At 50.0% G+C, this 14,929-nt stretch overlaps 1 non-coding gene and 1 pseudogene across 1 annotated transcript; one reads left to right on the forward strand and one right to left on the reverse strand.

The window, feature by feature from the left end:
• Positions 1-981: 981 nt before the first annotated feature.
• LOC115522546 lies at positions 982-1,088 on the reverse strand. The gene has a single exon (XR_003971449.1). It is a non-coding gene; the product is annotated as a U6 spliceosomal RNA (small nuclear RNA).
• Positions 1,089-6,324: 5,236 nt separating this feature from the next.
• On the forward strand, positions 6,325-7,250 carry LOC115519696 (annotated as a pseudogene).
• Positions 7,251-14,929: the final 7,679 nt, after the last annotated feature.

Here is a 14,929-nt window from a genome sequence, read left to right on the forward strand (position 1 = left end):
CCCCAGCTCATGCCTTCTAGCTCCCTCACCAGAGAGATGAGAAATTCTCTTCCCTTTGTTCCAAATCCCCAAAATCCCGCAGGAGGATTCTGACTGACCAGGCTCGGTCACATGCTCACTCACACCCTTGATCACAGGGAATGGGATGCCATGATTGATAGTTCCCACCTGGACCATATGTTAGGCCAGGGGAAGAGCAATTCTTGTTTTCCGAAGAAGGGAGGGGCCAAAAGTGACCAGGTGAAATATGAAACGTTTACCAGAGATAGGTTGGGGCCAGGTCACCAGAAGCCTTGAACACCAGGCTGAGGACCTCAGCTTTTATTCTGTTATGCAGCGGGGCATTGTGGGAACATTTTGATCAAGGAGAGCGATATGTACAATGAGGTTGGTCTGTGAAATCAGCTCTTTCTTGAGCCTCTATTTTTGACCTTTCTCTTGCCTTTCAAGGTTGCTCTGAAAGGTAATTTTTATTCAGATGTCACCTGAATACCAACTGGGCCCCAGCTCCTTCCCCTGGCCTCAGAAGTGACCCCTACTTCTTATGACCCCTACTTTTGGCAGTCCAATCTGGGTCACCTCCTGTCTCCTGGGTTTCCTGGCCCTTCCTCCCCACCTGCTTCAATGAATGGCCTCTCCATTCCCCTAGACGTTCTCCTGCCCCTGACCTGTCCTCCAACCCCCCAAGTCCAGTTAACCTCTAAAGTGTTTCTAGAACCTCTCTTGGCTTCAGGCCTCATTATTTCTCTTGCCTGGACTTTGGCCCCAGCTCCTCAGTTGGACTCTTTTGTAAAGCCACCAACTCATGCCAATCCCTTCTACAGTTCCCACTGTCAGCCTCATCTCCTTCCATGCCTCTTAGAATTGAGCTATTTGGCCTTTTTTTCCTAAGTAATCTCTACACCCAACATGGGGCTGGAACTCACAACCTGGAGAGCAACAGCCACAGGCTCTACCGACTGAGCTGGCCAAGCGCCCCTTAAAAATATGGGAGGCTTCACAAATTTGTGTGACATCCTTGTGCAAGGGGCCATCTAACCTTCTCTGTGCCATTCCAATTTTAGTATATATGCTGCCAAAACGAGCACCATTTGGCCTTCTTGATGCTATCTAGGCATGCCCAGAATTACCAAGTTTTGCTTCCTTTGCAGATGCTGGTCCCTCTGCCTCTTATGCCCTTCCTGTCTCTCTTCACTTGGTGTAATGGCATGCATTCTTCCAGGCTCATTTCCATGGTCACAGCCCCCCTTTCTACAGTCAGCCCCACCACCCTCCCACCTTTGTGTCCCCAGGGCACGGTGTAGATAACTCTAGTATCACACCTATTACTAGGATGACCATATAATCTACTGTCCAAGCCCAGGACACTTTTGAGAACGAACGGGGACACTATTATTTTTTCTTATTTAATGTTTATTCATTTTTGAGAGAGAGAGTGCGTGCACTCAGGGGCAGGGAGGGTCAGAAAGAGAGGGAAACGGAGGACCTGAATCAGACTCTGTGCTGACAGCAGAGAGCCTGATGTGGGGCTTGAACTCACAAACCACGAGATCATGACCTGAGCCAAAGTCAGATACTTAGCCAACCGAGCCTCCCAGGAGCCTCAGGAATGCTATTATTATTATTATTTTTTTATGTTTAATTATTTTTGAGAGAGACAGAGCGTGAGTGGGGGAGGGGCAGAGAGGAAGACAGAGAATCTGAAGCAGCCTCCGGGCTCTGAGATTTTAGCACAGAGCCTGACGTGGGGCTCCAACTCAAGAACCATGAGATCATGACCTGAGCCAAAGTCAGAAACTCAACCAACTGAGCCACCCACGTGCCCCCAGGAACGCTGTTATTAATTAACTGCCCTGGTTCAACGGGTGTCAACTGGTCTCTTTCAGGCAAAGAAGGAGGTATAGTCGCCCACCCATACCTGGCATTGTTGTAAAACCTGGCACTCAACGTTTTCATTTGTCTTGTTCATGTCTCTTAGATAGTATTATTATCCCCCATTTTTAAGATGAAAGGATGGAGCCTTTGAGAGAGAGGAGATTTGTGGTCACATAGCCAGAAGGAGACAAAGCTGGCCTGGGAAGCCAGATCATTAGATTCCAAACCCTGGACTCTTCTGACTCTAGAGGTCATTATATACCACCACACCTGACCCCTCCAATACCAGAGTCTTATTGTTGTTTAGGTTGGTCATGTGTGGTCCCCCTAGATGAAAGGTAGAAATGGTGTCTTACTCGTCTTGTGCACTGGCCTAACATAGAGAAGCCCCCAGGGCACGTTTGTTACACAGATGACTTCTTGAGGATAGAACTGTGTGTCTCACCTTAAATTCTGTTGTCCCTTCCACGGCTAGTACCTAGCATGGGACTTGCCGTGCATCTATTCATTTAATAAAAATTTATGAAGCACCTAGTATGTGCCGGTACTGTGTTGGTGATACAGTGATGAGCAAAACGACAAGGTCCTTGTTCTCATGGAGCTTACTGTTCAACAGCAATCACACAAATAAACATACAGTATAAACTGGGATAAATCCTAAGGGAAAATACCCGGTTCTGAGGTTTAAGAAATATTTTGGAGGTAAATTTAATAGGTTTCGGTCATAAATTTGATGTGGGATAGCAAGATGGACACGGCTATTGGGTTTTTGCTTAAAACAGATGGCGAAACAAAGAAGGAGCAGTTCGGGAGAGACTGCGGTCGGTTTGGATGTGTGGGACTTGAGGTGTCTGTGGGATTTCTAAATTTTTTGTTTAATGTTTACTTATCATTTTTGAGAGAGAGACAAAACGTGAGCAGGGGAGGCGCGGAGAGAGAGGAAGACACAAAATCCGAAGCAGGCTCCAGGCTCTGGGCTGTCAGCACAGAGCTTGACGCGGGGATCGAATTCACGAACCCCGAGACCATGACCTGAGCCCAAGTCGGAGGCTCAACCAACTGAGCAACCCAGGAACCCCCTTTAAAAAAATTTTTTTTTAATGTTTATTTATTATTTTAGAGAGAGAGACAAAGCGTGAGCAGGGGAGGAGCAGAGAGAAAGAGTGTCTGTGGGATTTCTATTTGAATCTTCCCCACTTCCAGCCAGGTTAACTGATTCGCCCAAAGCTGCAACATTGTGGCAAGTAACACAAACCTGCTTCAGCCAGTCCTCGCAAAGCTGGCCTCCAGGTAGCACGGTAGGAAAAGGGACAGATGGGGGAAGGCAGGAGAGACGCAGAGAAGGGATGTGTTCACTGAGACAATAATCAGACCTCCCAAGCTGCAGTGAGGATCTCGGCGAGAAGCCAGGGTCCTGGCAGCGGTTAACAGGACAGAGAGCCCGGGCCCCGCCCTACCCTGCTCGGCGCTGGGCCAGAGCATCCCCTGCGAGCCCGGACACGCAGGAGGGGCTGCTCCGTGCCTGGAAATCCGAGCAGCCGGGCAGGCAGGGCTGCGGAACCGCCAATCGGGCTGCGCCTGGTGGCGGCGCCACGTGACCGGCCTCCTTCCCCCACCCCCTTCTCCGGCCTTCCAGGGAAGACGGGCATCCCCGCCACCCCGCCGCCCCCGCCCCTCGCGTGCCGCAGCGGCGCGGGAGGGCGCGGAGGCGAGGGGCCGGGATTCCGCCGCAGTCCGCTGCGGCGCAGGGGAGGGGAGGGGAGGGGGGGATAGACGAACGCGTTGCGGCCGCGGCGCCTGCAGTGTTTTGCGTCAAGGTCAGGCGTACCCGTTCCCGCGCAAGGCTGTCTCCAGAGTCCCTCCCTTGCCATCGTCCCAGCCATTCCCACCGCCGCTCCTGGCCGCAGCGTCCCGGGCCCTCCTGGATCACGGCCTCAGCCTCTCGCTGGGCTTTCTGGGGGGACATTCGGAGGGATGGGAGGGTTTCAGTCCATCCCGTTATGAGCTGCCCAGCCCCTTTTCTCATATGCACACCCCATGCCGTGTCCCTGCTCTAAACCCCACGCTGGCTCCCAGTGTCCTGTAAGAGAGCATTAAGGCCCTACAGAACCAAGCCCCAGTTTAACCCTTTACAGCCCCCTAGCCCAGAGACCCAGTTCCTCCGGACCCCTTGCCTTTCCAGGAACAGTCACCGATTGCATACCTAAGTGACTACTGTTGCCGTATCTTCTGCCTAGGGTACCCTTTGCGAACCTAGCACATTTATAGACCCAATTTGATTGTAATAACGCAGTGGAGGGTGGAAACCGGTGCCGAAATGCCCTTTAACAAAGGTCACAAAGTTGAAAGCCTACAGGGATCAAGCAGGAGAAATAAGGCCAGTGGGTGACAGCACAAGAAAAACCTGTCTAAAGGGCAGAGACTCTGCTCTCCATTCAGGCCAACATGCTCCTTGGGAGGAATGTGGGTCCTACGATGACTGATATTACGAGTTTACATGAAATGCCACAAATCCAGATTTTCATGTGTAATCTTTGAATTTTTAAGTGTTGATTTGATTTCTTAAGAACATCCCTGCGGGCCAGTTGCAGCTCATAGATCCTCAGCATGTGACTTCCTGTCCTAGAGAAGAGGATGGCTTTGGTTGGGAAAACACTTTGAAAAACTGTTGAAGGTGAAAGTTTGTTCTTGAAGCTCTGAGACACAGCTGCTGTGGAGGCAACAAGAAAGTGGACTAGGATTTGAATTTTTTCCTAAAACGACACTGGATGTTTTAAGCTACCGAGCACTCAAGAGAATCTACCGGAAACTGGAGGACTGGGTCTTGAAAATGGGGGAGGCAGGTCTGCAGCCAGCAGCTAGCCAGGGTCACCCACCCACCACCATCAACTACCAGGAATGATTGCAAACATTTTTTCCCTTCCTGTGGGGGCTATGAGAAGGTGGGAAAGGCACCCTGTGGTGCTTTACTCATGGGGGTGTCGTGGGTGGCTGGGTGAGGGAGAGATAGGAGGGAGAGCCAACCCTTCCAACCTCTATGGCTTCCCACGGTGGGATAATGCCCGGAATGGAAATTGGAGAGCTCCTTAGGAAGAGGGAATTGGAGACAATAGCCAAACTATGGCAGCTGTCCCAAGGCTGAAGGGCTGGGGACAACGGAAAAGGAAGCAGAAGAGAAGGCTGAGGCCATCTAGGGAACCAAGTTATTTTTAGTTCACCCTGAGGTTTTTTGTAACTATGATGTGATGCCTTTCTCTGTCTCCCATCCCTGGAAACCTTCAAAAAAGCCTCCTATACTCACTGAGGCTGCCTAGATTGGGGTGTTGTGGAAATAGTGGAAGGGGCCAAGTTTTACATCTATTTTGGTATAATGTTGACCAAAGACAGTACAGGCTGAAGCAGGCGCCAGGTCAGGAGAGATCAAGTGTCCCAGGAATTTGCAGTAATCTTGAAGAGGGTTTTGCAGTGGGTGCTTGGGCTCATCTTGTGAGGATCTCAAGGGGTCAGGCGGCCCCTGGCTCACCTCTAGGTTGCAATAATGAAGAACCAGCTACAATTCACCGAGTTCTTGCTTGTGCCCCTGTGCCACACATATGCATTATGTCTGTTATCTCTGCAGTGATTGTGTGAGAGAGTCATACTCTCCTATATGAGGCATTCCTCATAGTCCCCATTTTACAGATGAAGAAATCAAGGCCCAGAGAAGTGAAGGGACTTGCCCAAAGCCACAGAGATTTAAAAAAAAAAAAAAAAAAAGTGGACTGGATCTGCTCTCCAACTGATTGCCCCCCCCCAAAAAGAAATTGTCCTCTTGTCTGGGGTTTTCATGGGCAGCACTTGCCGTGCAGAGTTATAAGTACCGTTTTGCCTTGCATGCCTGTCCTCTCGACTCATCTGTGTGGGGACAGGAGCCATGCTGCTAATTGACGTGCCTGGCACACAGTGGGTACTGAATACATAGTAAATCAGTTCATTTAAGGAAGGTCAAAAGCAGTGCCCTCAAGCCTCAAATCCCTGTGTCCTTGAGCCAGTCATACACCCTCTCTAGGCCTAGATGCCTTCTGTGGAATAGGAATTATATACAGACCTCACAGGATTATTGGTGGATTTACATGAGACCAAGTCATAGAATTTCTGGAAATTGCCATACAACCGGCAGCTGTTGCTGCTGCTAATGATGATGATGGTGGTGGTGACTGAGGAAGGAGCAGGGAAGGAAACCAAGATCCAGAAGTTCCAGCACTGCATCAGCTCAGATGGGAAATTCTCAGGAGGGCCTGCCAGTGTGCAATTTCCAAGACTGCTGTGTCTTTATACGTTCATCATTGTTGGGAGACCTACTACGTGCCGATGCTTGATCTCATTTCAATAAACACTCTGGTTTTCAGTGTGCTCTCGGCTGGAGCGGCCGCCCTGAGGAGAAGGCCATCCCACCTGCAAACATGGGGCATGTGTGACTCCAGGGAGCTACTTCTGCTGTGGTTCTCGGTGCTGGCAGTGGGTGGCCCTGAGCATGTCTACCGGCCTGGCCACAGGGTGTGTGCCATCGGGGCTCCCAAGGGCCCCGAGTCGAGACTTTTGTGTAGCGAATGTACCAACCCTTCCTCACCACCTGTGACAGTTCTGAGCCTGCAGCACCTACTGGACCATCTACAGGACTGCCTACTGCCGCGGCCCTGGGCCAGCCTCCGCCGGGCTTCGCCATGCCTGCTGCCCTGGCTGGAAGAGGACCAGCAGTCTCCCCAGGGCCCGTGGAGCAGCAATATGCCAGCCGCGGTGGCAGAACGGGGGGAACTGTGTCCAGCCAGGCTGCTGTCACCGCCCTGCAGGATGGCAGGGCGACACCTGCCAGACAGACGTGGATGAATGCAGTGCTGGAGGGGGCACCTGTCCCCCGTGGTGTGTCAACACCGTGGGTAGTTACTGCTGCCAGTGTCGGGAAGGGCACGGCCCATCAGCAGATGGTGTGCTCTGTTTGCCCGAGAGAGGGACCCCCAGGGTAGCCCCGAACCCCACAACAGGAATGGACAGTGCGGTAGAGGAGGAGGAGGTGCGGCGGCTTCGGTCAAGGGTGGATGTGCTGGAGCAGAAGCTGTAGCTGTTGCTGGCCCCACTGTACAGCCTGGCCTTGAGGGCCCTCGAGCACAGGCGGCCTGAGCCCAGCAGCTTCCTGGCTCACCCCTTCCAACAGCTGGACCGCATCGACCCTCTCTCTGAGTGAGCAGATCTCCTTCCTAGAGGAGCAGATGGGGTTCTGTTCCCGCAAGAAGGAGCTAGGACAGGCTTGGCCCAGGTCCCCGGCTCTGGCTACTGACAGCCCATGCCCACTGTGCTGGCCGGCACCCCTGCACGCCCACCAGTGGGCCCATGGCTGAGGGAAGGTACGAAGGTCCCGTCGGGGGGCACCTCTCATCTGTGTCAGAATAAAATGACGGCTCAGGGGAAAATAAAGCTCTGTGTTATTAAGAACAGATACTCAGTTATTTTCATTTTACAAGTGAGAAAATGAGGTTAGAGAGATGATGTGACTTCCCCAAAGGGAGCACAGCTGCAAAGTGGCAGAGGCAGGATTTGAACTTGGATCTGTGTGGCTCCAACAGTCTTTCCTCTGTTCACCAGAACATTTATCAAGCATCAACTAGGTGCTATGCCTCCTGCAGGGGCAGGGGATACAGGTCAAGTTGGGGAGGCAGACAACTCAGCAGACACTCACAATTCAGCATGATCATCTCTCTGCTGGGGGGATGGAGGTGATAGAAGAGGGGCTGTTGCCTTAGCCTTGCCTTTCTCTGGTCCATGGACCCCTGAGGCACAAACTTGCCAAACTTCTAAATCCCTCCACCCTAAAGTGAGGAGGAGGCACACCTTCATCCCTCCTCTCTGGGTAGAGGGGATTGTTGCAGTGGGGACCAGACAATAATCAACAGCCCTGTCCAAAAGAAATCCCCCCACAACCAGCCTCTCCTCTGTCTCTGTATCTCTGTGTCTGTGTCTGTTTCAGTTTTTCTCTCTCTCTCTCTCTAACACAAACACACTCCATGGTGACAAGAGGTAGGTGATGGGTTAATTCGGGTAGAACCAGTTTCTTCATCCTTCTGGCATGCCCTGTCTGGGTGGTCCTTGGCATTTGTTGCCTCCGCTCTAAATGCAAAGTGACAGGAAACTTGCATTTAAAACCCTGTGATACATGTATTAAAAAGAAATCAGGAAGAAAAGTTCGCCCAACCATCGATAGTGATTATCTCTGGGTAAAGTTACATGTAATCTCTATTTTCTTCTTTTTACTTATTTGCTTAAAACTTTTTTTTTTTTTTTTTTTTTGGCCATGGACTATTTGTGTAATCAGTAAAAATAAAAATAAAATTATCCTCTATTTTAACAAGTCTGTGTGGCCTCACAGGTGTGGGAGAGGGTCTATTAGAAGCAATCTGACAAGGGGTTTTGCCCTGAGCACAGCCAGAGCTGAACAAGACAGCATAGAGGGCAGAGGGGAGGAAGTGAGAGGTCATCGAGGATTAAAAACAAGACCCACTGTTCCTGAGAGCTTGCTCTGAGCCTAGGTCCTTCCTGGCTCTTGATGTGCATAGCTCGTTTAACCCTCAAAGCCAGATTAGGAGTTAAGTTGTCGTTTCACAGCTGAGGAAACCAAGGATCCATTTTATATGAAAAGAAACCAAGATTCAGAGAGGTTCCATTCCTTGCCCAGGGACACACGGCTAGAAAGTGATAGAGGCAGGATTTGAACACAGATCTGTGTATTTTTAATTCTGGACTTAGAGGCCACTGCAAGCCCTCCCAATGGCATAGTGCTTTCATATTCCCAGCGCTTCACACGCGCGCACACACACACACACACTCACATGTGCTCCCACATCCATGCTAGTACTGTGCAGAGAAGCAGGTGAATTGAAGATCATTGTCCCATTTTCCATGTGAGAAAATTAAGGACAGGGAGGGGGCTTGCTCATTGTAGTCAGCTGAGAAGTGGGTGCACTCCTAGAAGTCGGGCCTCCTTTCTCTTTTCTGGCAGTCCTCCTCCTCCTACTACCTTTTGCCAATTGCGGAGGCTTCCTTCTGGAAACAAATGACTCAAGGTAAATTGCTGACTGGACTTCCCCTTTCTTAAAACACAGGAAGCCTATGTTGTTTGCACTTGTGGGAGAACAATTTCAGGTCAGTTACAAAGTGGGTGGGGCCACATAGAGGATTGGGTCCTGCAGGGGCCTGGCTCCCTGCTACCTGAGCTGGCAAGAGATGTGGGGGGTTTTTCTTTCCTGGGGCTCATGTCAGTGTGTCTGCCAAAATTAGGTCTGAAGTTCCACCCCAAAAAGCTGACTGAACTATTATGGAATTTAGAAGAATGAGCCCAGTGGGTGCCTGAGTGACTCAGTCAGTTAGGTGTCAGACCTGGGCTCAGGTCATGATCTCATGGTTGGAGCCCTGTATGGGGCTCTCTGCTGTCAGCATGGAGCCCACTTCAGATCCTCTGTTTCCCTCTCTCTCTCTGCCCCTCCCCTGCTCTCTCCCTAAAAAATAAATAAACATTAAAAAAAAAAAAAAAGAAAAAGGAAAATGACCCAGGAGGAGAGGGGAGCATTAATAATAATAATAATAATAATAATGGTGATTATGATGATAGCTCAGGTTCATGGTACATTGACCAAAACAAACAAAAAAATTCGATTCAAATCACAGCCATGCTGCTTCCCAGCTGCGTGACCTCGGGGGTGTTATTTACATTCATTCTACAAATATTTTTGAGCACCTACACTCACTACACTATGCGCCACACACCATTCAGTGAACAGAAGAAGGATCCCTGCTCTCTTAGTGCTTATATTCTACAAGGGGAAGCAGATAAACTGTAAACACAGTTAAGTTTTGTTAGAACGTATAAGGGCTAAGTACCGTTAGCATAAGTGCAGATGGGTGTAGGGGTGGAGAGGCGATCCAATGTTAAACAGTGGTGTCAGGGACCTCACCGAGAAGATGGTATTTATGTAAAGCGTTAAGGAGGTGAGGGAGTTAGCCATGTAGATAACCAGGGACAATCTTTTCTAAGCAGAAGCCACGGCCGATGCAAAAGCTCTAAGCGTGCCTGGTGGTTTCAAAGAGCAGCATGAAGGCCAACATGGCTGGAACAGAAGGAGCCAGGGAGAGAGTCCTCATACCCCCAATAATGCCCCAGTCATTCTTCCTCATACCATGCTTTGTGTGTCCTTCGTCTCTTTTTTTAAAGTTTATTTATTTTGAGAGAGAGAGAGAGCACAAGTGGGGGGCGAGGGAGCGGCAGAGCGAGATGGAGAGAGAGAATCTCAAGTAGGCTTCGCACTGTCAGCCTGGAGCCCGACCTGGGGCTCGAACTCACAAACTGTGAGATCATGACCTGAGCTGAAACAAAGAGATGCTTAACTGACTGAGCCACCCAGGCACCCCCATCATCTCTCTTATCGTAATTTGTGATTGTTTTATTTATTTGGGCGTTTGCCTACTTCTTGTTTCCTCACTAGCGCTAAGCTCCTTATAAGCAGAGGACGTGTTAGTCTTGTTCAGTGCTCATCACAGAGAACATAGAAAGTGCTTAATTCTAGCTGAGTTAATGAGTTAAATCCATTCATCCATCCATCTAGTCATATTTATGATAGAAGCTCCCCATCACGTATAACACTATTTCTCGGGATACCTCACTCTGAGTTCCAGTTCAGAACAGTAGGGCAGAGGTAATAGTTAAGAGCATAGGCTCTGGAGCTGGGCCGCATGGCCATTCCAGGTTTCACTACTTACTAGCTGGGTGATCTCAGGCAAGTTAGGGAAGTCTCTCTGTGCCTCAGTTTCCAAACCTGGAAACTGGCATCATAATAGTATCTCTCCCCAAGACTTGTAAGCAGTACCAGGTGTTTAGTGCTCATATATGTGTTGGATATTGGTGTTCTCCTTCTTTCCTTCTGTACCAGATCCCCAAAGGAGAGTGAGAAGCGCACGGGGTGCCCGCAGCATCCCTCGTGCATGCTGCCATATCTGTGCTCTCTCTACTGAAGCAGCATTCAGTGGAGTAGCATTCAAGCAATGGTCCCTTGCTGTATAGCCTCCCAGAGTGATTCTCTGGCCCTTTTCTGCCTGACAGTCTAGAGTGGACTCTTGTTTATAATCGAGCAAGCTAACTGCTACAGATATCAATATTGAGTACCTACTTCTATGCCTGGTACTTTACCTTTCTTATTTCATTCACTCCTTATACAGACCTGAGAGGTAGTTATTAATAATCCTATTTTGCAGATGTGAGAACCAACTCAGAGAGGTGAAGTGACTTGACTAAGGTTGCGTAGCCAACGAGTGGCAGAGCCAGGGCTCACGTGGGACTCCACGCTGCTCTCTCTCCACATTGCTCTGGCACGATTTTCTCCTCCAGCACTTGCTGCTGTCTGTGAAGACAGCCCACAGCTCAGCTCTGCCTAGACAGAAGGAATGATGGGAGTCTGTCCCTAAGCCAGAAAGATAGACAGGTCTGGGCTGCCTGGGAGGAGTCCCAGTACCTGGAGGGGGACTATTTCTTGCCTGGGTCTGTGCTTCAACAGGAGAAGCCCTCCTCCCTGTTGCCCTGAAAGCCAGAAACATTTGGTCTCTGAGGTCTGAGCCCAACTGTCACTGGGTGGCCTGATTCCCATGGAAATGTGGAGAAGGAAAACATCTGGGCCTGCTGCAGTTGCCAGGCAACAACTAGCTACTCCCTCACTCTGACAGTCAAGGAGGCTGCCTTGATGCTGTCAGAGATTCTTGGATCTGATGCCTGGAGACCTTGATTCTGGTTCTGACTTGCAGGGCAAGTCCCTGCCCCTCTCTGGGACTCCGTTTCCCATCCCTTGTTTAAAGAGCGGTCAGACTGTGTTAGCCACAGTATGAGTAGACACTAGATAGCTGGAATCAGTGATGGCAGGGCCAGTCGTGGGGGAGAGCAGTGTCTATCCTGTGCTAGCCTGCCCTGGCTCTGGTTACCAGCCGAGGGCAAGGGATGTTTCCTTTCTCCCCGCCCTCCCCCGCCGCAAGCAAATTCAGGCCAGCCAGACTCCATCCCAGGCCCACTCTTGCAGCTCAGTCTGGGAACCATCTTTGGCCTCGCAAGTTAGGCAGAGTCAGTGGAGCTACCGCCTACCCAGAGTAGGGAGTTTCCTCCGTTCCTGCCAAAATGAAGCCACCCAGCTCTGGGTGTTTCCCTGAACACCCATCAGAGGACCTTCTGATGCTGTTTGCAGAGATTGCATGGATGGTAAACCCTGAGGGTGGTGTGTTTTGCAGCCATCAGCAGAGTCAACACGTTCCATTTCACAACCATTACAAAAAATGACAGCAGTTGCCGAGCCCAGCAACACATGCTTTATGTCGGTGATCTCATTTAATCCTCATGCAGTCCAGGGGGATGGGAACAAAGGCCTGTGTTTTACAGATGAAGAAATGGAGCTTCAGAGAGGTGAAATGACTTGCCCAAGTTCCCAGTAAATGACGGAGTTGGGACTCACGCTCCGAGCCAGTGCCATGGTCTGGGGTTTCGAAGGACAGTCCCTCTGGGGGAGGGAGCAGGAAAGGCTCAGCCTGCCCCAAGCCCCACTTTATAGATGGACAAATCAAGGCCCACAGGTCTGGACTGGCGACTGACCCAAGGTCACATAGCAAGCCAATATGAGAGCAGATTCTCGGAACACTTTCGCCAAAGCTTCACCTCACCATTCCAGAAAACAGAAAGTGCCCTAGGTATAAACAACAAATCCCATCTTAAGGAATCCCCAGCATTTCCTAGGAAGTAGAACAGTGCCTGGGGTTTGAAAGACCAGGATATCCTGAGGTTTCAAGGTTAGGGCTGAGCGTCCTAGCGTTCCTCTAGGCAGCAAGGCGGCTGGCCATGTTGTGTCACTCTCTGGGGCCTACCGTGGAGGTGTCATCTCTAATCACTCGCTGTGGTGGTTTGTGTGCCCAGGACATTCTCCCTCTCAGCTGCCTTGGCTGGTTAATGCCCACCTGCCCTTCAGATGTCAGTTTAATGTAACTTCCTCTGGGAAGGGCTCTGTGAACCCCCACGGTCTCCTAACCATAGAGTCTAGTGAGTCTTCTCTTTTCCATAATTGCACTGACACCAGTTTGCCCTGTGGACTCGCACCAGAGGCACAGTTAACTCACACCAACTTCAGAACTCACCTTCCAGCCACTGACCTCCAGGTGCATCTCCAGAATTTGATATTATCCCCACAAAAGCAAACTAATCTTTTTTGGAGAGAGAGAGAATGAGCAGGGAGGGGCAGAGAGAGAGGGAGACACAGAATCCGAAGCAGGTTCCAGGCTCTGAGCTGTCAGTACAGGGCCTGGTGCGGGGCTCGAACCCACAAACCATGAAATGACCTGCGCCGAAGGCGGACGCTTAACCAACTGAGCCACCCAGGTGCCCCACAAACTAATCTTTTAACACGCACTAGGATGATGACGCTTAATAGAAAAACAGATTGGAATCATCCCTGCAGCTGCCAGGAGCACTCCTGAATTCTCTGCTCCACCTCAATTCGTCCCTAAAGGTAGAGTCTTTTTCTTAAGGGGAGAGAAGCATTAATGTCCCAATATCTCAAGATGGCTTTAATTACCTCTTTCAGCCCAGGTCTCAGACCCAAGTATGCAAAAGATTCAGTGTGCATTATAGGCACTTTAAGGGCTTTTAAATATAATTTTGAATGCTACGCCCTTTCCACCTGAGGGCTGACTTTATAGAGGTAAACCTCCTTCAGAGACAACCCTCACCATGTGAGAGGGTATTGGATTTCTAACCCCCTCTCCCACTCCTAGACCAGAAACCCCACGAGGATCTGTTTGGGTCCATTTCTCTGTACCCATATCCAGCACCATGCTGGGCACAGTCAAGGGAATGAATCACATTTGCTCACTTGTGGAAATAAGACCAGCAGTGGTCTGTGTGGGTCTAGGTGACTGCAGATGCTCCCCAAGGCTGGAAGCCACTTAAACATCAATTTGCACTCGCTCCCCTGCATACATAAGGCCAGCAGCAGTGTGAGCGTGAATGTGTGTGGATTTGTGTGGAAACTTATGCAAAAACCAGAGGCAATTACGTTTGAATCGATTTCCTATTGCTTCAGTAACAAACTACCATAAATTGAGTGGCTTAAAACAATGACAGTTTCACTGTCTTACAGGTGGAGGTCAGAAGTCCAAAACGGGTCGTACAGGGTCTATAATCAAGGTGATGGCAGAGCTTCGCATTTCTTCTGGAGACCCTTAGGAAGAATCTGTTTTCTGGGCTGTTTAGCTTCTAGAGCTGCATTCCTTGGCTCTGGCCCTTCCTCCATCATCAAAGCCAGCAGCCCAGCACCTTCAGACCTCTCTCTCTCTGTGCTTGTCTCCACACATTGCCTTCTCTCTCGCAAGGGCCCTGTGATTACAACGGCCCCACCCTGATAATCCAGGGTGGTCTCCCCATTTTCAAGATCCTTAATTTAACCACATCTGCAAAGTCACTTTTGCCATATAAGGTCATGTTCACAGGTTCTGGGGATTAGGATCTGATATCTTTGGTTGGCCGTTATTCAGCCTGACTTGCTCCATTGAGCAAGACACTCAACACATGTTTGGTGAATTGCATCATAAGAAAGGGAAGAATACTGCTCCAGCAGAGAGCCCACACATGAGATCCTAGATCCCCACCTCCCCCCAAGGCTTTGCTGTTGTTCTGCCCCCAGAATACTGGTAACTCCTGCTCCAGCCTCTTCCAGGCATCACAATTTTTACTCTTATTTTATATCATGAATAAACGGTTTATAAGTTTGTTACCAAACGACAGAATCTTGATTTCTATTTATCAATGAATTGAACAGAAGAACTGTTTCAGTTAAGCATGAACTTATCTGGAATCTGGAAGGCCTGGATTCAAACCTAGGCTTTGCCACTTACTAGCTGTCAACAATAATTTTAGGGGTGCCCAGGTGGCTCAGTTGGTTGAGTGTCCGACTTGGGCTCAGGTCAGGATCTTCAGTTCATGGGTTCGAGCCCTACATCGGGCGCT

This window comes from Lynx canadensis, chromosome C1 (genome assembly GCF_007474595.2).
Source record: "Lynx canadensis isolate LIC74 chromosome C1, mLynCan4.pri.v2, whole genome shotgun sequence".
Taxonomy (NCBI): domain Eukaryota; kingdom Metazoa; phylum Chordata; class Mammalia; order Carnivora; family Felidae; genus Lynx; species Lynx canadensis.